Raw genomic sequence first — 23,032 nt, 5'->3', positions numbered from 1 at the left:
CGCATTGTCATCAGGAACAAGTATACCACCCTCTCCGTGTCCTGTTCTGGGGTAGGCCTCCTTGCTCCCTTTGCTGTGATTCTCAGGAAGGCAAGGCATGAAACTCCAGGCCTATTAAGGGTCTTCCCTAGCGGCCAGTTAGGAGGCGCGGGCATTGCAGACTGGCTGGAGAGGTGTGGGGGAGGGGACATTCATTTCTGCCGCTCTGAGACCAAGTCTTTCTAGGGACCCCTGGGTAGAGCAAGAGAAACCAATCCCAACGGGATGGGGTTGCAGGGGTCCTGCTAAGTGTCGCTAGGACTGACTCACACTGAGGTCGCTCAGAGGAAGGGAAGGAGGGAGGGGAGGTGGGATCCCGGGGAGGGGAGGGGGGCGGCGCTCGAAAGAACCCAGCTGCCACTGGGCTCTAGGGTACCCTGCAAGTCGTACCACCCTACGCATCCCTGTTCTGCGAGACTGGAGCTGGGACTCCAGGGCTCCTGTGGCCACATTCCGTTAGCTCTTGGCCCTCCCTGCCCCGCTGCCCTCCCTAGTCGTGCTACCGCTGGAACCCCCTCCCTGGCAGAGCTGCGCGCTCTCCCTGTGCCGCCACCACCACCGCCACCGCCGCCGCGTGCTCCTTGCTGCCTTCTCGCTCCAGCCGAGCCAGCCAGAGGAACGAGGGGGGGGGGGAGAGAGAGAGAGAGAGAGAGAGAGAGAGAGAGAGAGAGAGAGAGAGAGAGAGAGAGAGAGAGAGAGAGAGAGTCGGCGAGGCAAGCTAAGCGGGGACACGGAGCAGGAGCTGTTCCTCTAGAGCCAGCGGAAACCTCCTCGGACAGCAGCCGGGCACCAGCCCCAGCAGCTCTTGTGGACGCCGGAGACGCCGCCGCCGCCACCACCGTTCCAAGCCGGCCTCTCGCGTCCCTTGCCGCCGGCTTGCCGGGGCAGCGGGGATGCAGCTGGGGCATGGCCGCCGGGGCCCCGTCACCTGCCGCGGGGAGCGCTGAACCCGTGAGTAGCCAGACCCTGGGCTTCCACCTCGGTCACGACCATCTCGAGGAGGCGGCTGGGGCTGTGGGTACGGCCCAGGGAGGGGCGCGCGGGACCCCGCAGTGGGAGGCGGGGCCGGCGAGGACGCGGGGCTGTGGAGCGAGACAGGGGACAGACCTGAGGTCGCATGGGGAAAGGGTGGCGCCCTTGGGGGTCAGGGGTTCGCGTGCGAGGTCGGGGTTTCCGAGTTCTGCTGGGGCTGAGGTCGCGGTTCCCGGCTCAGCCGGGAAACCAGAGGGGAGATTTTGTGAATGGGAAGGCCCGGGGTCAGGCTCCATGGAGACACCGGGGAGTCCCGCGCGCTGCGTGGCCGTGGCGGCGGCGGCGGCGGCGGCGGCACAATGCCCGGCTCTGGGAACTCCCAGACTAGGGGAAGCCGTGGCACGCGGAGATCCCGGCCCGCGGGGCGCATCTGGGAGGCGGCCCCAACCCGCGCGGCTGGAAGCGGGGCTGGCGACCCTCCTGCGCTGCGGCGTGAGACTCTTGCCACTCCCAGGCCAGGAAGGGCTGCTGGGGTCCAGCGGGAGGAGAACCGACCGAAAGACTAAGACACTAAGGAGTTGTGGGAGGGCTAAGGTCTCCCTTGATTCCCTTGGGGGTACCAGGGCCCGCAGCGCCCCGGCGTGCGTGGAACCGAGCAGCTGGAGCGGATGGTGCGCAGGGCCCTCCAGCCCGCGAGCTGGGGGCGCTCGGGGCTGTGTCTTCCCAGCGGCAGCGTGAGCATGGATCTGAGGCTGCTGCTTGCTTCAGCGCAGCTACAGGGCTGGGACAGCCTGGCTAGGGAAGCCTTGCTAAGGTGGCCTGCACACCCCTGGCCCAAACTTTCTGAGTGGCCACAGAAGGCGGTGGGGTTCGCCTGGGGCTCTCCTCGAGAGAGTCGCGTCAGGGGTTGACTTCAGGTCGGCGCTCATTTGGGGGCTCTGTGGGGAAGCTTCGCTCTTATTCATTGACACGCATCCCCTCAGTGTCCTGACCGATTTTGTCCCGCACCCAGTCTGTACCCGGAGCAAGGTACGGCCACCAGAGGGGCATTGAGACCCCATTAGATAGCTGGAGCCGACCCAGGATCCTGGGTCTCACATGAGGTTGGGGGTTGGCTGTTACTGAAGCCCACTGACGTCGTCGGCTAGTGTGTGTGTGTGTGTTGGGGGGGAGCGCATCGAGGTGAGGAGAGTCCTGGATGATAGAGCCACCTCCCAGCTCCCCCTTTTGGATTCTGCTTCTCAGAGGCACCTAATTATTTAATGGTCACTTTTAAAAAGGACGCCCGTGGCGCCCGTAGTCTCTTGATGCGCGAGAGAGACACCCACAGTGGAAGCTAAGGCTTGGGACTAAGGGATCCTTCCTTCTGGGCAAGTCCCTTCCTCCTCCGGCTGGAGGTGAAGTGCCTTCTGGTGCGCGCAGGGTCGTTAATTTTCTGTCACAAACCTGGCTAGGCTGGGAACACCTCGGGACGCAGCGGGGAGGCTGGAGCCCAGAGCACCGGGCAGCTATGGGGCTAATGGAGTAGGGTCTCAGGTAATGAGATCGTTCAGCAGAAACCAGCTTTGGTTTTACTGGTCTACAAAATAAAATGGGGGGGGAGGGAGTACAAACATTACGGCAGAACGTGCTCATTAAGTGCCCGTCGCGGATCGGGGCGGATGTCTTAATCAGACCGAGCTGGTAACAGGGATATTACACTAATTAAAACCAGACCCTCCAGGTGAGCGACTATTGGGAAGGAGAAAGTTGTAGAGAAGGTGCCTGCTGGTGGAAGCGGGGCGCTGGTGACTGAGGGTGGGCGCATGGGGCAGGGGGTGCCTTCTCAGGTCCAGACCCTCGGTCTCCCGCGGGCAGGGAGCTCCCCTGGGCCCGGAGGGAGGACCGAACAGCCGCCTCCGCCCTCCGGGGGGACCAGAGGCCTCCCTGCGTGGGAGCTGAGCGCACTGCACACTAGGAGAAGCAGCGCTTAACCCCTCCTTTCCCGGCTAGACTTGGAGCTTCTGGAAATGCTGGGCTGTCCCCACGCGGATGACGGAGAGGGGGTAGATGGGCAGCCCACAAGAGACTAGAGAGCCGAGGCAGAGCTGCAGGGGGCACCTCAGGCCCCATCAGATGCTCCCAGGGAGGCAGCTGAGTGCCAGGGGAGGGTTGGCCAGGTCCTGCAGGATGTTTCACAGAGCCATTGAGGATTTCTCACGGCTCTGCTCTCCTTTTCATTCCTGCCAATGAAAGGGAACCTGGAGGATTACTCTGTGCTGTCCTCCTTGAGGCCTGCGCCTGAGAGAGATACCTAAGTGTTCCTCTCCCTGCACCCCCCCCCCCCCCCCCCCAGTCAGGTCGCCTAAGACATAGGAAGATGCCGAAGTCTAGAAAAGTCCCTATAGATCGGGCCTCTAGCAATGTTATTTCTTTGCCTTCCCTGCAAAAGCTCCACGACCTCAGGCAGAGCCGCAGCTGGTCTGGGTGAATTTACTGCCTTTCCACAGGGCCCAGGCTCAGGAGCGAAGGCCGACCTGCACGCAGCCGCCCTGCCGTGCAGAGGGCGGCAGCACCAAGGACAGGTCCAGGGCCGAGCTGCCCCTGTTCCACTCTCCTGCCACTTCTGCCTGTGTCCTAGGACTACTGAGACCCGGGGCATGCTGGTCCTCACCCTGCTTGGAGGGTAGAGGAGGAGACCCTGTGTCACCAGAGTAAGGGCAATCCAGGCCATCGCAGAGGTAATTACAGCAAGGAGGCCTCCTGGGAACCGTTCCCCAGTGTGCAGCCACTCAAGAGAGATGGAAGGACTGGATGTCTGGGAATGAGCTGGTAACCTGTTCCCTTGCTGGGTAGCTTAGGCCCTGATCCTCAGGGTAAGGGTCTGGTTGATTTGCCCTTCCCTCCCCCACAGTGCAGAACATCTTTTGGACCTGGATAGACTGTGGGATTGAACAGGAAGGCTTGGTCCCGTAGAGCATCTGTCAAACACAGAAGTGTGTGTGTGTGTGTGTGTGTGTGTGTGTGTGTGTGTGTAGGGGAGACTATAGGGGGAACATGGACGACCGGGGAGGGGGATAACCGGGGCAGTAAGGGGAGGCGAATCTGTCGGTGGGCATGGATCAAGATTGAAATGTTATTTCTCAGTGACTGCGGCACGAGGCTCACCTCCCCCAGTCCGTGGGTGAGCCAGTGAGGTTTGGTCGGTTGTCTCTCTGTGTTTATTTATCTCCCTCACTCCTGCCTGGTACTCTGTTATAAAGACAAATGGAGCCTGGCACGCAGCTGACGCACGGAGAGGAATTTTTTATTTTTGAACAAGTGAAGGGGGAGGGAGGAGACCTCCTTGCATGGAGCCGTTTCTGCCGGGGAGCCCGCCTTTCCCCGCGTCCTCGCCTGCTGCAGGTCTTCCTGCCTGCGTGGGCCCCAGCTTCGCAGACACCTCCCATTTGCACCAACATCTTTTTGATTAGCTGCCTACCACCCCTTATTCTCTGAAGCAACCCGATATTTTCACAGGTTCATAAAACATTCAGGCAGCCTAAACATCTTGTTTTCTGCTGCCTCTCTGAAGTCCGCTGCTGTCTGAGGCGGCAGGGTCTCCTTTTTGATTTTTGTATTTTGCTTCACTCTCCTTCCTCCAACCCTGGTTCTTGCTGGGCTGGGTGGATGCTTTTGGGATTTCCCACTGTTGCCCGTGAGAGTCAGGGTAGCTGCCAGTGGCGGGATGTGAGCGATTCCTAGGTGTATATAGGGCCTGCTCCATGCCAGAGCCACTGCTGGAGGAGAAGCATTCTGGCAGGAATGCCCAGGGACCCATTCTGACGTACCTGATAATCACGCTCTTCCGTGCCATGCTCTTAGTAAATTACCGTGTTATCACAGCTTCCCCAACACTCACTTGACACCAAAACATGCCTCAGAAGGTGACTTGAGATAATGAAGAGTATTAAGATCTGCTACTACATGTGAGATTGTTTCCTCTGGCAGCCTGGGGCAAGCTCAAGTACACACGCGCACACACGCACACACACACACTGCGTTTGCACAGAGGTTGGACTCTAGAGGGAGAAGCTGGACTGGCTGTCTCCAGCTCAGGATCCATGGTGAAGGGTCCTTTGGGAGGGATGGTCAGCAAGAGGAGGTCGCATGGCTTGGGAAAAGACAGGCTTTTCTTTTGCGTTTGGGGTCTGTTCTAGCCTGCTTCTCCATTGCTGTGATAAAACTCTGACCAAATGAGACTTGAAGAAGAGGTTTATTGCATCTTACAGATTATAGTCACTGAGAAAAGTCATTCAGGAACTCAAGCAGAGACCGTAGAGGAATGCTTCCTCTGGCTTGCTCCATTACTTTTCTTATACAGCCCAGAACTACCTGCTCAGGGCTGGCATCCCCAGCAGTGGGCTGGGTACTCCTGGATCAAGTAGCAATTAAGAAAATGTCCTACAGACACGCCTGATCTGGGCAGCTCTTCAACTGAGCTTCCCTCTTTCCAGGCGGCTCTAGGTTTACGTCAAGTTGACAGCTGGTGTTAACGATGCCATCATCTCCAAGTGTGTCTTCCTGTCGGATTCGGGTCCACAGTGTCTGTAGACATAAAGTCTCCATATCTGTGTTTTACAAAAGCAAAGAGGAGCTCTGTGGGAGGGGCCTGGTCTCTGCAGGCCAAGGCTCTTGTGCCTCTTGGCTTCCCTGGCTGCATGTCATCTTGCTGCTGCTGGTTCCAGGGCTGAGGGGCAAGCTCTCTATACCCTCCTGCCTCCATCTGCCATCTCTCTTGATTGCTTGGCACGGAGGCCATGGCACAGAGGAGAGAGAGAGAGAGAGAGAGAGAGAGAGAGAGAGAGAGAGAGAGAGAGAACAAGGATGAGGTGGGCTGTTCCCCTCCACCTCCCCAACACACACTCCTGAAGAAAGGACCTGCAGACTACGGAAAACTCTTTGGGAGTAAAAATAGAAGAAAAACACCTTCCTTTGCTTCTGCTCTCCACTCCACATGGTACATGGCCAGCTCCCACCTCCTCTGACTGAGAGAGCCCTCTGCTCCTCTTACTATACCAACCCCTGGGAGGTCTTTAGTGTCCTGTCCTGCCTGAGAGCAGAGGAGTCTCCAGCACGGTTCTTTCTCGAGACCCCCTTAGTTGAGGCCAGAACGCATTCCTACTAGAAGGAGACTATGCGTGTCTCGAGGAGTGCATATTCGCTCACCGCCTTGCTTGCTGTGCAGACAGAGGCCTGTTACCAGTCTGGGGGCCAGAAGCATGGTGGAAGGCTGCTGTCCTCCCTTCTAGTTCCTCCACACGCGGTCTCCACTGGCTGCTGGGCTGCTGCCTGGGTAGGGGTGCTGCCCCTTCATATGCTGCTGGGCTGTGCCTGGAAGCCCACAGAGGGGCCAGGTCATGAGGACTGTCAGCTGCAATCTCTATTAGTTAATCTCCTGTGGCTGCGATAAAACACCATGGCAAAGGCAACTTATAGAAAGATGAGTTTACTTGGAGTTAATGATGCTGGAGGGTTAAGGGTCCGTGATGTTGGAGCGAAGGCATGGAGGCAGGGGCAAGAAGCTGAGGGCACACAACCTGGCCTACAAGCAGGAAGCAGAGAGGGGTCATTAGACTCTCAAAATCCACGCTCAATGACATATTTCCTTGAAGAAGGGCACACATGTCACCAACCGGGGACCGAGTAATTAGATATCCAAGACTATTGGAGCATCTCATTGAAACTACCACATAGCGCTTTTAGAAACCAGCCCTGTTTACAGGTAAAGAGACTGTCCAGACAGGTGCCACCTCCAGTCACTGGAGTTTTCCTTGGTGCAGCGGGGGACTGGGAGTTGAGATTATGAAGAGACCTCCTGTACCAGAGGTGGATTCTAGGTGCCTTTTCTTCTCCAAGGCACCTGGTCTTTCTTTAAAACTTCCCTTCACTTAAACAAAGCCTAACATGTATCCTCACATTACGGTCTTAGCCACTGGGCGTCCAGGACAGTGGTACACAGACCTAAGATCCATTCAGGTCTCTGTCTGTGAGCAGTTCAGACACCAAGGGCTGGGCTCTGCTCACTGAGGCCTCCTTGTCTTTGCCACCAGCTGAGATGGGAAGGTGAAGACAGCAGAAATGGTTGTCTCCCCCACTGTCTTAGGGGTGTCTTAGGGTTCCAAGAAAGCAACGGTTCAGGTGCTTGGCTTTGTGTGGCAGAAGTATTTTCTCTAAGGCAAGGAAGATGAGGGCAGACAAGCTGGCTGCTCTCAAATGAGGCTCTCTATAAATTCTACTGAAGCCCAAAAACATGAGCTTTACATGTGTTTTTTTTTTTTTTTTTTAAAAAAAGATGGGATCAGGGGGCTGGAGTAATGGCTCAGTGGTAAAAAGCATTGGCTAATCTTCTAGAGGACCAGGGTTCAATTCCCAACACCTCCATGGTGGCTCATAGTCCCTGTAACTCCAGTTCCAGGGGATCCAGTGCCCTCTTCTGGCCTCTGAGGGCACTGTATACATAGAGTGCACAGTCATGTGCTGACAAACATACACACATATAAAGTAATACAATAATTTTAAAAAGATGGATTCGGTTTGAAACAAGATTTACACTTAGCCGTGATTTCTTGGGCTAGAGAGGTGGCTCAGCCGTGTGTACTGCTTTTATAGATGACCTGAGTTCAGTTCCCAGCATCCACATCAGACAGCCCACAGCCGCCTGTACCTCCAGCTCCAGGGACATCAGGCACCTCTGGACTTCCTGGACATCTGCATCCACACACATATGCCCACATAGATGTACAAATTAAAATAAAACATAAAAATAAATCATTTCTCACTCAGTTCTAACAGTCCAAAATTCTGAGTTCAGATGAGTGGTTTGTTCACTGTGCTAAAGGGGGAAAAGGTCTGTGTTTTTTCTGGAACATTCTCCTTAGGAATTGAGTGTCAGGTAACACCCCAGGGTCTAAATTGAAGGGCCTGCTGGTGACTCCTGCCTCCCATCCCTCTTTCCTGTTGGTGCTTGTAGCTGTGAGAAGGACCTTGTCTCCGTCAGAGACACATCAAGAGGACTTAAAAACGTATTATTTATTTTTTGTCATGCTGGGGCTGGAGCCAGGGCCTTACACACGCCAGGCAAGTCCTCTGCCATAGAACCTCACCTCCAGCTGCTCAGGGTGACCTCCTACAGGTTCACAGGAGGTCAGCACACACTGTGCAATCCCCACGTTACCATCACCTTGAGATCTAAGGCGAGGGAGGAAACCGAGTTTGGTGCTTTCTTCTCCGTGTGCGTGCGGGCTCCTAATGACCTCCACTAGTGTCTCAACTCACGCGCCGTCACTGCTAGCTTCCCGAAGGCTAGGGCGGGCTGAGGAGATGTTCAGTGGTGAAAGTGCTCGGTGTGCCAGTGTGAGGATGTGGGTTCAGATCCTCAGAACCCAAGTGGAATTCCGGGTGGGTATGGTTGTCTGCTGTAATTCCAGCCTTGAAAGGCAGAGGTAGCTGATCCTCAGAACAAGCTGACTGTCGAGACTAGCCATATTGGTGAGCTCTGGGTTTGATTGAGAGGCCCTGACTCAGCGTAAGAGGTGGAAGGATGATCTAGATCGAGGATGGCTCCTGACATCAACCTCAGCCTACACATGACTTGTACCCACGTCCACACGTGTGCCCCTCCACACGCAATCATGCACCCATACACAGAAGCACCACACACACACACACACACACACACATGAAAATGGAAAAAGAATAATAGAAACACCTGTCCGTCACCTGGGATAGTCAGATGGATGATGCAAAGAACACAGTCCTGGGAGAAGCAAAGGTTTCCGTGAACTGTTTACAAGACCCGCAGAGCCTATGTGTGGGAGATGGCCCACACACCCGTGTTGTGCTGTCTGCAGGGACGGTGGGGCCCAAGCTGGCTTCTGGTCCTGACTGGTTGGCTGCAGCCTGTTATGGTAGGGAACACAGGTTTTCTGGCTGCATCACCCAGGGCAATCACTGCAGCTGCAGGTGCTCCACTGAGGCTCGGGACCTGCCTGGTGTAGACTTCTGCGTAGGTGGCACCTGCTTGGGGGGAGGTGGAAGAGGAGCAAGCATGAGCTGGGGTCCACAAGGGTTGGGGATGAGGGAGCTTCTGCCTGGCTTTGAGATGATCCTATTTTCTAGTAGCTCCAGGTGATCTCACAGGTGCCCGCACAGGTGACCTCACAGGTGACCTCACAGGTGCCCGCACAGGTGACCTCACAGGTGCCCTCACAGGTGCCTGCACAGGTGACTTCACAGGTGACAGGACCTGGTTCAGCATCACAGTGATGCAGGGATGCCAGATGACCCTTCCTTGCTATGCTGACCTGTGGCGGGGTGGGGGGAGTGTCCAGGTTAGAATCTGGCAGCTCATGCTCAGGAGAACCTGTGGCTGGGTGGGAGACTGAGGTCCAGTCCAAAGATGACTGCATTCGGGTCACAGTGCCCTGGAGTCAGTGCCTGCTGGGTGTGTCTCCTGCCTCCCCTCCTGTTGGGAATGTGAGAAACTACACCTGGCGCTGGTAGGACAGTGGGCGCTTTGGCTTTTTATGTGGATGGTGTGCCTGTCACAGCCAGCTCGGAGGAGGACTGTCACGATCACCATCCCCACCATCTTGGACGCCTCTGTGCCTGTAACCGGCCGCTAGGGCATTCCCTCCCGAGCTGAGAGAATCCGCCTCACCCCACCCGCAGCATGGAGATGTTTCTGGGGTCTCAGGACTCAGCACATGAAAAAGCAAAGCACAGCTCTGAGAGACCCATTAGACATAAACAGAGTGGCCCCGCCTCCCTGAGATATCGACGCTCCCTCGTGGAGGAGATGCCATTAAGCTCAGCTGGTGGGGGGACTGATGCAGGGGCAGGCGAGGGGGAACCAGGCCCACAGGGGCTGCCTGCACAGGCTGCCGGCGCACTGCGGGTGGGCATGGGATCTCAAGCTTCCTCCCTGCGTTCTCTCTAAAGGCCTGTAATGGGGCCTCGAGGCGGTGCTATCCGAGGGTACATTAGTCAAGTGCTTTGGAATCTTAGCAGAAAAGAGAGGTGCCGGAGGAACTTAAGGTGAGAATTATGGTTGTCAGTGGCGTAATATTGTAATCAACACTCCTTGACGGCCCACAAGGCAGCTCGCTTGATACCAAGACAGCTGCGTGCTTTCAGTGGTGCCCAGAAGACAGGGACAGGAGTTGGAGGGTGATGACGTGTTTGTTATGGGGGGTACTGTTCTTTCCCTGGCCTATAGAGTCTGAGTGGAACATCAGAGAGCAGTCTGCCAGTACACACGCTTTTCTTTCTCACCATGCATCTTATCCTAGGACACTTAGACAAATAGGGACAGGAGAGGCGGCTCAGCTGGTAAGGCACTTGCCTTGCAAGCATGAGGACCCGAGTTCAAACCCCAGAAAGCATGTAAGCGGCTGGCATGGTGGCAGGTGGTTGTAATCCCAACAATGGAAAGGTGGAGACAGGAGGACCCTGGGGGCTCAGTGGCCAGTCATTCTAGCCCAATTGGTGAACTCCAGTCCAGTGAGAGACTCTGTTTCAAAGGGGGTGGGCAGCATTACAGAGGAGGACACCCGAAGCTGTCCTTTGAATTATGTATACTCATGTAAGTGCACAGATCCACAACTAAATATTTTTTAAAATAAAGAACAACATCTGTTTCTTATCTGGGTTCTTTAATCCCAGCATGTGGGAGGCAGAGGCAAGCAGATCTCTGGGTGTTCGAAGCCAGCCTGGTCTACAGAGTGAGTTCCAGGACAGCTAGGGTGGTAACACAGAGAAACCCTGTCTCAAAAAAAAAAAAAAAAAAAACAACAAACACCAAGCTAAAAGAATCTACACGTTTTGACTGTGCACCATCCCCTGGCAGGCGCTCTAGATGTGCCTTAAATTAGAATGTCTGTCTAGTGGTGTCTGTGTGTTGATTGTATTGTAGATGCTGGCTTTGTCTTTCCTGCCTCAGCCATGCTTCAGCGGCAGCTGATGTCGCAGGGGTGCCAGCCCTTAGGGTCACAGCAGCCGAACGCAGCCCTAAGTCCACTCAGAACAGATGGGACTAAACTGTGGGGTCACATTTCCTAGGCTGAAGGCGCCGATCCTCCACAGACTCATCCTTCCTCAGAAGTCATCAGCCCGCTCATCTTCCAGGGCACTAATTTCTCCTCTTCCTCGGTATGTTCCCCTCAAATCCTAGGGAGAAGATACACAGCCCTGCCTTGGAGAACTGTAGGCCTCAAGGATGACTCTCCATAAACAAAATGAGTGTTAGAAAGAAAGGCGAGCAAGGAGCCTTCCTAATCTCCAAACCGCTCATCACTTTGAGACACGTTAATACCGGAATCACAGAAGATGTCTGGGCTGTTGGTGGGGACAGGGGACGGTGGGCTTCCAGATGCACAGATCTCCAATACCCGGGAAGTTCTTGGGTCACTGTCAGGTCTTGTGACACTGTGAGGACTTCAGGAAAACCTCCCTTGCCAGTATTTCCCTTTTGAGCGGTTCAGTTTTACAGTTAGCCAAGGGAACTCTGGGATACAGTTACCCTCAGGGTCGGGTGATCCTTCCTGGAGAATTCTAAGGGTACTGCAGCGGCCATACCTAGCCAGCACCCTCAGAGCAGAGGTCCTGATCAGACTCCAGCTGCAGCATTGCCCTGCAGCACTCACCTTTGGGTCACAGCAGCCAAACGCAGCCCCAAGTCCCCTCCGTGTCTGTGACCCCCCCATCACTTTCTCCTCTGGTGCCTGATTCCCATTTTCCTCTCTGTCCTTCCAAGCCAGTTCTCCAGGTGAGATCTGGCGAGGGGGCAGCTGTTGGAGGTCAGGCGGCCAGGACGAAAGATTTACGGTCCCTCCCTGCCCTGCTTGATGGACAATTAAAGCTGTGCGGGCCTGGAGGAGAGCGGATTGTTAGGAGGCAGGATGGCTGGGATAAATCAGTCACCTCCACACACAGCCATGCAGGCTGCTTCCCAGGGCCTTTAAGCAGGATCCTTCGGCACGGAAGATTCCAGAAGAGACTGTGTGGGAGGTTGATATGCTCTGAACCTCCCCGAGTTGGGGCCTGGAGCCCCTGTGCCTTCTTACTAATGCCGTTCACCCTGGAGGACTTAGGGGGGAAATTCCCTGTATCCCCTTTACAGTGTGTTTATCCTCTGCGTCTGGCCAACGTGAAAGCAGCACTCCAGGGTGTGTGTACACACACGGCTAGGTGTGTCGGGGCACACACATGCATGTGTGTGCAGATGTGAAGACACACATCCTGTGCACACGTGCATGCTTATGAATGCTTGCGTGTCCCTGCCCTCACATGCACGTATATCATGTCATGAACATACGTGCATGCTCATTTCTTGGACTCTCTCGACTTCTCTGCGTGTCTGACCCTCATGCGCCTCCGTGAGGCTGCCAGGCGCCGGACTTTAAAGCGGCAGCCAAACCCCACAGTCATTCTTCTTCATTTGTTCTGCGTGTTATTTCAGTACCTTGAAGATGCTGGCAGGTTCCTCAAGGAAACTTTGTCTTTGTGGTGAGGAGATGCCAGCGCTCCACAGGCCTCCCACCGGCTAATTGCCAATATGATCCCGCGTGGGAGACTTGTCGTTCCTGGAAGCGCTCTTTATTTCGCAGGTTCCCCTCCTCCTTCTCTGCCCCTCCCGCCACCCCACTGTGGTCTGATTTCCACACGGAGATGGAGCTGCTCCCCGTGAGGCCCGAGCTGTGGCATTAGCGGTTATTCAGCCAGCCAGCAGGCCAGGCCTTTCATTAACTCGGATACTACAATTATGTGCGCCGAAAGGCTGAAAGGCCATTTAGGATTTTTCTTCCTTTAAAAAAAAAAAAAATTCTTTCCCTTTTCACAGCCCCAGCCTTGGCCACCGAAGCAGCCATGACACACGCTCTTCTCTCCCCCAGAGTCAGTGTGCAATAAACTCAGCGTGCAGAATGCAGGCAGGGCCAGGCCGGGCTCTGCCATTGTGCCATTGACACTGCAGCCACCCCGGAGGTGGCACTTCAGTGCTGCTTGCTGCAGCAGTCCCTCCTGGTGACTGGTGGCACGTGCGTGCTCACATGCATGTGTGCTTGTGAAGTGTGGCCATGCGCAGGCAGGAGGCTACCCTTGTAGATCTTGACTGTTGGTCCCTACTCGAAGAAGGGCGGTGCTGGGACAATGACCCGTGTTTATCTTCACTAAGCTCACCTGGACCCTTCTAGTGGCCCCTTGAATTATATATATATTTACAATTGGATATACCAGGCTCCTTGCCAGCTGGAGTTATAGCTGAGGATGACCTTGAACTTCTGTCCTCCTAATTCTACCTTCTGCACCCTAGTGTTACAAGCATGTGCCCCAGACCTAACTGATGTGTTGCTCAGTATTGAACCCATGGCTTCTTCACTCTCCCCGTGTGTCTTATTCTCACCCAGTAGTATATGGTTTGGTGGTGTCAGTGGTTTGTTTTTATTTTGGTGAGTGAGTGTGTGTGTGTGTGTGTGTGTGTATGCACGTCTATGCGGTTGTGATGCATGGGGCCAGGGACTGAGATTCTGGGGCCAAGGTGAGACCCTGCTGAAGGCAGCAGGAGCCTAGAGGCAGTTCCTCGGACACTGCCCCCACAGGGCTCCCGGAATGTTGCTCTGGACTCTGCTGCCTTGAAGGCTAGCACCTAAGCCACCCAGGCTGGGAGTAACCCTAAACTCACAAACATTGTTTTAAACTCCCCTGAGTTGCTATGGTTACTTCCAAGGCCTCTGCAGAGCCTGGGTTGCTCTTGTTCTAAGGGAAGCCATCGAGTAGGAATTAAGCCCTTCATCCAGGCCTCCTTCACCGGCTCCTGTGGAGCTCTTGCATGGAGGGAAGGAACCAGAGAATGGGGATTTTCCAGGACCACAGAGTGTGAGATTTTGGTATCGTGCTTCTGAGACTCTGGAGACAGAACTGGTCTCCCACGCTAAAATAATTATAGCCAGGAGAACTAAGTTAAGGTCCTTAACAAGGCGGAGATGTGCCTGCGTGCGGCTGTCTCTGTTGGCTCTCTTCCCTAGAGCTCGCTTGTGCCTGGTTGTACCTGCCCGGGCAGCAGCGCCTAAAGCATCCTGCACCTGTTGGCTCCTTCCAGCCGGCCCGCTATGCAGCTGTGTTGATCCCGTGCTCTTTGACCAGGCCCTTTGGTGGGGAGGTGGGTGGGGAAGGAAGGAGAAAGAGAGAGGCTTAGGTAGAGTAGGAGGCCAACAGGACCCCTTTGATTTGACTTCTTCCTGCACGAGGCCTTGGTATGTTATCTGCTGAGGCTCAGTGGGTCTCCCAGGGCAGCATTATTATGTGATTTTATCTATATATATGCTTCTCAGTTGGGTTGCAGATATGTATACTATTCCTACAGATGGCAATTCACCCTGACCCAAGGATGATTTATTCAACCACTCCCAAGTTCATGTCCGACAAGAAGGAAGCTTCTAGGGCTGGCTGCACCTGCCGGTTACCACCTACATATACATATGATAATATATACCTATATCACATATACCACACATGATAGCCATATGATTAGCCACATGGAGACGAGGCCAGCTTCAGGCGGTACTCACCTGTATGCTGTGCCGTGGGGTCTGGCTGTCCCTCCCGCCTGTAGGGATGAGTGGCTGGCATTTCTGCACCGGGGACCCTACAGCCCAGGAATTTCAGGGGGTGGAGGTGAATGCTTCCTATTGACCACAGGGAGAGGCTGAGTTTCTCCCCAGCTTGTGTGGGACACTCAGCAGGGTGAACACACTGACTGGAACCAGCAGAAACATTCCATGGGGAGGGATGTGGGTGACAAATGAGGGCCTTACCTGGGTCTCCTGTGCACAGCACATACTCCATCACTAGGACATACCATCTCTCCTCACAGGCTGGTGCTGAGCTCTGAGGCCACACAACAGCATGGGGACTGCAAGGAGTTTGGTTTACGGCCCTTGTTTCCATCCCTTGAGCCGGCCCAGGCACTGAAAGCCTTCCCTAAGTCTACGGAAGACGGAAGCTCTCTCGTCTGCTCAATGGCCAGCCCTCACTTACTCCTGATGCATACCTGAGCTTTTTGGGTACCACTGGGCTGGCAGACTCATGTTTCTACTTGGGCTAGGTTTGCTTTTCCTCATCAGGGACACGTCAGCAGCAAGGTGGGCAGTGAACACACACTCTTGTGTTGCCGTTTTGGCAAATGTACACACCCACGACACCAGGCAGTACTTTCTCGAGGAAGCAGTTGGGTTGCATACTCACCGTGGCTGGCAGGTGGGAGACTGAGGCCCAAGCTGACTTGTGTGTCTCTCCTGGAGCATCCCGTGATGTCCATTAGGCCAAATAAGTGACAAAGACAACAAAGTTTGAATTCGTGCGTGGGACTGGGTACAACGAGGCCAGATGTAAGCTGCGGCTGCTCTCAGGGCAGTAGCCATGGAGGGCGTCTGCGAGGAGGACACACAGGGCCTTCCTTATGGACAGCTGTCCTCAGCACTCTTTTCTGGGATCTGAATTCGGCACTGGTGAGGGAAAATGGAAGGTGACAGATTGGGTGGGTGTTTGTGCACCTGTCTCTTTTGCTTGTTAGCAAGCACCAGACAGAAACCACAGAGGAGATTTGCTGTCCCCAGAGCTCCTGGAAGTCTCCAGTCAGGATTAGAGGGATTCTGAGGGCTGGGCAGGGGCATTTGTGGTCTTTGACCTCTGTCCTGCCTGACTCTCTGGCAAGTGGCCCTGTGGGATGTCTAGTCTCTGGTCTTCACGTCTCTGGTGGCTCATGGGATCGGCTGGTGTAGAGGAGAATCTGGGAGCGCCAGATCCCAGCCTGGTGTTACAGCGTACTCACCACAGGCTTCCGATTAGAAGCATGGGGCTGGAGAAGGAGCCACCATGGGGACATGGCACCTGCTGGTCTACAGGACATCTCCTTGGATTTCTGATCTGCAGAGGAAGTGGGCCTCGAGTCTCCCCACAGTGTCAGCAGAGGCAAGGTGGTGCCCTGCAGGTGCAGCCAGCCCTAGAAGCTTCCGTCTTGTTGGCCATGAACTTGGGAGTGGTTGAATAAATCATCTGGGTGTCAGGATGAACTGCCAATCAGCAGGACACTTGCAAAGAGGAGGGGCTCTCAGGTCTGTTTGTCTGTGAGCTTCCTTTGCTGGGTTTAGAGCAAGGAGCAGATGAAGGAGAGAGAGTGGAGAGAATAGTGTTGAGGAGGGTTCTGGGTTCCTCTGGAAGATTCCTGATAGCTCTAGAGGGTTCTAGGTTGCTCAAGATGAAGCTGAGAATATTCTGGAAGCTATATAGAGACTCTTCTAGGTGCCCACTCCTGGGACTGACTGCAGCAATCCCTTCGTCAAGGAATCGACTCGTGGCTATTGATGGAGGACAGGAGTAGAATGGCTGATTCAAGATGGCAGACAGATCAATACTATTTATATTTAGCCAGTGCATGTGCTGTGGATTTCTCCATTACCAGGCTGGTCTCCATGATTGTTTTTGCAACATTCAAGATGCTGCTGCCTACAGGACAGGGTCTGCAACCTTGCTTTCCCTCTGTGAAGGTTTCTGGGAGGCTTAGTCCATGTGCAGTGAGGGACCAGCCCGTTCCTTCACTGTCTGGTTGGCACGCTGTCTCCCACAATGCCCCCTCCCACTGATGTCCATCACAATGTGGGGTTTAGAACATGGCCTTGTCTGTACAGTGGACTGTGTGGTGTTTCTGCGGATGGGTAGGGAAGGACATCCATGCTTTAACATTTCGGACAATGTCTTAATGTGTGGGACCCTATTTTTCATCTTGTATTTGGGTTCTTCGGTGCCCTCCACACGGTAGATGCTTTACAAATATGGTTGCCAAATGAGCAGGTTCTAAGCTGGGGGCACTTGGAGTCTAGGTCAGGGAAAGGATCCCAGGCCTGCAGGGTGGGCTTTGCTCTGGGAATCTGTGTGTCTTGGTGTTTGATCCTTATGGTCTAGTTGACTTTGCCTCTTGGTTGTTGCATTGGTCTGCCTTTACCTTCTTTGGGAGGATGGGGTGGGTGTTACTACCTTCCATTTGGTTGCTCCAGGCAGCAGCAGGGGTAGGTCTTCTGGAGGGGGTGGGCAATATCGTTGCAGCAGGTCTTGAGGGGCATCCCTTGCCAGGACTCCGATGACTTAGCCTTGGCCAGGGCATGTATTGATGTTATGCAGTCTGGGGTCCTCTTCAAGGACAGAGCAAAAACCCTTTGGCAGTGTGTGAATCCCACAGAGCGTCAGTTAGGAGAAATGGCACGTGGGAACCCTAGGGCCACTGTGGTTATGAGGACTTTTAGGGTGGACTGAGGATGGCAGGCATAACACCTTCCTTGTGTCTCCTGGGTAGGGCTGTTGCTGCCTGCCCTCTGGCCTCTGGGCATCAGAATGAGACTGAACACTCTGTTCCTTGGTGGAAAGCTTGAAGCACGACCTTTGAGATCTCAAGCCCTGACTCTGGATTGTAGTATTACAGTGTTATGCTCTTTGGACGTTTTTGGAGCACCTGCCACCCGGTTCTCAGATGAATCACATGTGGAGTCTTATTCTTATTTTAAATGTCCTGCCTTAGCTTGGCTGTGTCTTGCCCGCTTTTCTTATATTATCCCCGTCTCCCCTTTGGCCTCTGTGTTTTTCCTGTTCTCTCACTTCTTCAAGTCTTACCCTTTCTCATGGATGACTGTGTACCTGGATGGCCGCCCCTGATGTCCTCCTCCTTCTCGGGCTACTACTCCGAACCCCTTCCCTCAGTTTTCTCTTCTCTATATTCTCTCTGCCTGTCAGCCCTGCCCGTCCTTTCTCCCACCTTGCTATTGGCCATTCAGCTCTTTATTAGACCATCAGGTTTTCTAGACAGCTTCACTGAGTTAAACAAATGCAACATAAACAAAAGCAACCCATCTTAAAATTACATATTCCCAACACTGGATGCCACGCCCACTTGCATTTTTATATTTAAGACACTGACTCTTGTCACATGTCCTTCCTGGAAAGGCTCACAGGCTCAGCTAGGAGCAAGGCTCTGAAGTCAGGGCTGAGCAGCAGTACTGAGGCTTAGAAAGTCTGTGCTTCAACACACCCACTTGTTAGGTTGCCCGTGGTAGAGGATTGGTTAGCACCAAGAGCAAGGTGCACCCAGCGAGTGCTGGCCTTGGGCCCACAGGCTGGTTCCCTCTCTGTCCTCTCCAGAACCTGGCGGCTTCCGGAGTGTTAGGGCTGATTCTCCAAGTCTCTGCTGCCCACATCATGTCCTCCCCACAGCTTTATTCAGAACGTTCTGGAATGAAGGTTTTGTTTCTAGGTGTCTTCCTTTGGTCTTTAAAGATATATATATATATGGTTGTATGTGCATGTATGTGTATATGTGTGCTCATGCATGAGGAGGTCAGAGGGTGGCCTCTAGTGTCATTCTCATGAACAGCATCTACATTCTCTGATATAACATCTCTCATTGGCCCTGGACTCACTGATCAGACCAGATTGACTGGCTGTAGAGTGCCAAGGACTCTCTTGTCTCTACCTCCATAGTCCTGGGATTACAGATACACGCCGTCATGCCTGTTTTTTTTTTTTTACATGGATATGGGGCTTGAACTCTGGTCCTCTTGCATTTGAGGCAGTTTTAAGCTACGCCATCCCCCCAACAGGTCTCAGGGTTTAGGCTCCACAATTGCTTCTATTCCCAGCAACTAGCACTGGTCAGAGGGCCTTAAACCCCAACCTCTCTGGCATATACTAACTGTTTTGTGTTGTGGGGTTGTGGGAGGGGACTTTGGTCCTGGGAATGTGAACAGAGATAGGGTCCTTTTCCTCCATCACACGCCGCCTCTCTGTCCCCTTGAACCTCAAAACCGCTGACTGATAAGGGTTGATGGATGGTCTCTGAGGTGCTCTGAGCCCTAGGCTGATACAGGGAGCCGCTGTCTGTCCTGGAACTCGCTGCCGTTGTCTTCTCTCAATTTCCTCTCCTGGCCCTCAAGAGCGGACCTGCCATGGTGGGACAGGCACTGGGCCAGGACAGATGACCTTCTGTCCGTGTCCGGGACCTGAACTCGAGCCAGGCGTGGCGGGAGAAACTGTGTGCCTCCTTCCCCATCCAGCAGCTCGGAAATCCAGACACAAAAAAGAAAGCGAGTGTTTGCCGGAGACAATCACATCATGAAGTTAGCCACAGCAATCAGGCCACAGTCGCTCCCAGAAATTAGATCATTCTAGAATTTCATCAAATTAAGGGAGGATTCCTAGCCCGGCTTTCCCAGCTCCCGCGCCTTCCCTCCTAACTCTTGTCTCTTCTCTGGATGGGAGATATTCTGGCCATGTTAGGGCAAAGTGACCCGGTTCAGTAATGGAGAGGAGGCCTGTTAGAATTAAGGCCTAACAGCGTTAAAAAAGCAATCTTTGCAAGATTGAGGCCACCGGGGAATCGTAGATTCTCAGTCAAGACCTCATTTAAGGATTGGACTAAAACTTGACACGCATGTGCGAACACGCACACGTGAAGCCGTGTTCAGAAACAATGGAGACTTAGTGTGAACAAAAGAGCCAAGGGGGAGCCCAAAGCAAGCTTCAGGAGCAGGGCAGGCAGGGGTCATCCTGGGCTTAGGTAGGAGCAGTGCCGGCCATGGTAGTGTGGTTAACACAAAAGCAAGGCAGCAGGGGCTGGCCCAGGCTCTGTGGGGGCTGCCAAGGTCCCAGCTCAGAACCTGTGCTCTCTTCCTGAGCACTGTCCACAGACCTCTGTTACCTGAGAGCCGTGGTGGGTGCTGGCGCATGCCTTTAATCCCAGCACCAGGAGGCAGAGGCAGATGGATCTTGGTGAGTTCAAGGCCAGCCTGGTATACAGAGCAACTCAGATAGGCTCCAAAGCCACACAGAGAAACCCTGTCTTGAAAAACAAACAAATGAAAAAGTAAATACCCGAGAGCCTTGGCAGCAGTCCAAGCGGGCTGCATCCGGGAGCTGCTCCCAAGGACTAAGGTCTGCCATTCCATCACATCTCTGGATGTCCCACTTCTTGACAGGCGGTTGATGCTGGAAATCAGGTTGTGAGTGGGACTCTCAGGGCGAGGTGGGGGACATGGGGCCAGGAGTGTGATAAAGTAGGGCGGGCAAGAGTAGGTGAGAGTCAGGAAGAGGTGAGGTAGGAGGAAGTGAGGGCAGACAAGGTGGCCGTTTGATCCCATCTAAGGATCCTGATTGTTAGAGCATCCTGGATGTTCCGTAACTGTGCACACTTCTCTTTGGGTATTCCTTAGCAAGGAAATGGGAAAGATGGTGTGGGCGGGGATGGAGGTATAGGACGCCACCTGCTTTCCTCCACAGGCCCTCAGAGAGGTATCTGGTCTTCTCCATGCTAGGTGAGTTCTTCATAGACTAGACATCAGCGGCCACAGACAGCTCTTATGCTCGGTTGTCCTGCTGGCGTGTTTCTGTTCTCAAGAGTTCTGCAATGACAGCTGGGTTGTGATGCTCAGGGGTAAGCCAGAGGAAGCCCCCAAGCAGGTGGGCTCTGATTTCCAATGTCTTGGTCCCTGGGCTTCTGGGGGTTTGTGTCGCTGGGTGTCCGGCCCACAGCGTCTGATTGTCTCTCAGCTCTTCACTCATAAGGGACCTTTCCTGGGTGACTTGCTTCTGGAACGGGAAAGACAGAGGACAAATTCCTGTTCCTACAGTCCCCAGCAGCATGGCAGACCCTGAAGGATGCCATTCCAGGTATCAGAAAGGATATGTCTGTCTCCATGATGGGAAGGGGAAGGGCACAGGCAAGCTGCCCACGGATGATCTGTGCTGTCGAAGGGTAGTTGCCTAGCCAGGTCCAGCAAGCAGTCACACTCTTGAGCTCTCAGAAGCTTTTAAAAGATGGCCTTGAGATTTGGGGGATGGGTACCCCACTGTCCCTGGCATTTTTCTCTCTGACAGAGGTGGTATACAGAGAGTTTTCTCCCAGGGCGGTGCCAATATTCCTGGTTTTTTATGTCCCTTCTGGTTAGAAAGAATCAGTGGACTCCAAGGACCAGGCACAGAGCATCTGCTGAGACAGGTGGACAGCTCTGTACCTGCAGTGTGACTCCTCAGGGGTGACCTTCATCAGGATCCTTGACCTCCAGCTTCTTTTTTGGAGGAATGGTCTCCTGTGCCACCCTAGCAGGGAGGTCCCGTGAGGTGGCCAGCTCTGGACCGTAGCTGTCTGTCAAGTATGGCTGTGTGCTTTTCCAGCAGAGAAGTTGGGAGAGCAGTTCTAAGCTTGACAGTGACTGATTTTGGAAGCTTATTTGTGTGTGTGAAGAGCAAGTTTGGCACAGATATTTCTTTTCCTCCTGAACAAGAAGCAGTTCTCACTATACCCCAGGCTCCTGCAGCTCCCCCCAAGGGTATGTCAGCTCCCCCTGCGGCCCCCCAAGGGTATGTCAGCTTCCCCTGCTACCCCCCAAAAGGTATGTCAGCTCCCCTCTCACCCTATACTGCTTTTAAATGTTTGCTCCACATTCCAACTGACGAGCCTGGGTGTGCCTGTTCTGGGTCCCTCTTCCGTGGGCATCTGTCCTGAGGACTAGGAGTAGGTGTGACTTTGGCGAAGGGACCAAGGCAAGATGAATTGAAGGGACCAGAAAGCACCCCCAAACCCACCCTTCCCATGGTTCTGGTCCCTCAGGGTTCCAGGAACTGTGTGTCCTGCCCCCATCACCCCTGTGATCCCTCCTCCTTTTCTCTCTCATCCCACTCCCTTCTTCCTTCTCCTCCTCTCATTTCCTCTTCCCTGTTCTCCCTGTCCCTCTCCCACCCTGACCAGGATGGACAGAGACTTGGGTGGAATGGAGAGGCGATGGGAGGAGGCAGGGAGGAGGAGACATAGTATAGGGAAGTGGGGGAATTGCAGCTCCTTTTCACAGTTTCCCCGAGAAGGGCATAAACAGTTAGCACCATGGGACATGGGGGCCTGGGAACACTGGGATAGAAGAGGGTGGTGGACAGCATGAACCTCACCCAGCACCTCTGAATGGGATCTTATTTGGAGTCAGAAACGCTATAGAGGGGACTAAGGACAAAGAGGCTGTTGGTGGGTTGTGTCCTTATCAAAAGGGGGCACGGGGACACAGAGAGACACAGTGAGGGGAAGGGAGATGTCCATCAGCCAAAGCCTGTTCAAGGGCTGTGGCCAGTCCCAGAGGAGCAGCTTCTCTGAGTCTGCAGAAGGAGTGAGCCCTGGGGAATGAGTCTGGCCCTACGCTGGCCTCCAGCACTCAGAAGCTGTTCTGGGTGTGATGCTGAGCTGGTGGCTCAGGACAAGGTGGCCAGCAGATGAGGCTTAGCATGAGGTTCCACAGCCCATGCTCTATTCTTGGGATGCCAACCACAGTGATGGGAGAGTGCCAAGGGTGGGTGGAACAGCACTGACTGGTGGGTCCTAATGACAGGGAAGGAACATCTCAAGAAACCGACAGCCACAGCAGACAGTCCACTCTCAGCCACGGGGTAGGGGTGAGGTCAGTCTCAGCCACGGGGTAGGGGTGATGTCACTCTCAGCCACAGGGTGGGGGTGAGGTCACTCTCAGCCACAGGGTAGGGGTGAGGTCACTCTCAGCCACGGGGTAGGGGTGAGGTCACTCTAAGTTATGGGGTGGGATGAGGTCACTTTTAGTCATGGGATAAGGTTGGGGTTGGTCTCAGTTATGGGATAGGGGTGGGGTCTAAGGTCTTTGTGGTGTCTCAGAGAGGCCTGGATACAATATATCCCCTTCATTTTTTAATTTTATTTGATTTTTTTGTGGTCCCCTACATGCAGTCTGATTTATTTAATTATTTTGAGTTTTTGATACAGGATTTCATGTAGCCCAGGCTGGCATTAAACTTTGTAGGTAACCAACGCTAGACATAAATGCTAATCTTCCTGTCCTCACCCCCTAAATGCTGGGCTTATAGGTAAGTTTATGGGTGGGGCTACAGGTAGGGTTACAGGTGGGGGTTACAGGTGGCGTTTATAGGTAGGATTATTGATGGGGTTACA

General features: G+C 54.1%; 1 protein-coding gene across 1 annotated transcript in view; it reads left to right on the top strand.

The window, feature by feature from the left end:
- The first annotated feature begins 455 nt into the window (after positions 1-455).
- The window catches only part of Rbfox3 (RNA binding fox-1 homolog 3), a 424,564-nt gene continuing 401,987 nt past the window's right edge, over positions 456-23,032 (top strand). Inside the window, exon 1 of the mRNA XM_057775782.1 lies at positions 456-990. The gene's annotated coding sequence lies outside the window, so the exon portion shown is untranslated. The remainder of the gene's footprint in view (positions 991-23,032) is intronic.

This window comes from Chionomys nivalis, chromosome 7 (genome assembly GCF_950005125.1).
Source record: "Chionomys nivalis chromosome 7, mChiNiv1.1, whole genome shotgun sequence".
NCBI classification, from domain to species: Eukaryota; Metazoa; Chordata; class Mammalia; order Rodentia; family Cricetidae; genus Chionomys; species Chionomys nivalis.
Note: the sequence above shows the minus strand (reverse complement) of the source record. Positions and strands in the feature narration are given on the sequence as shown.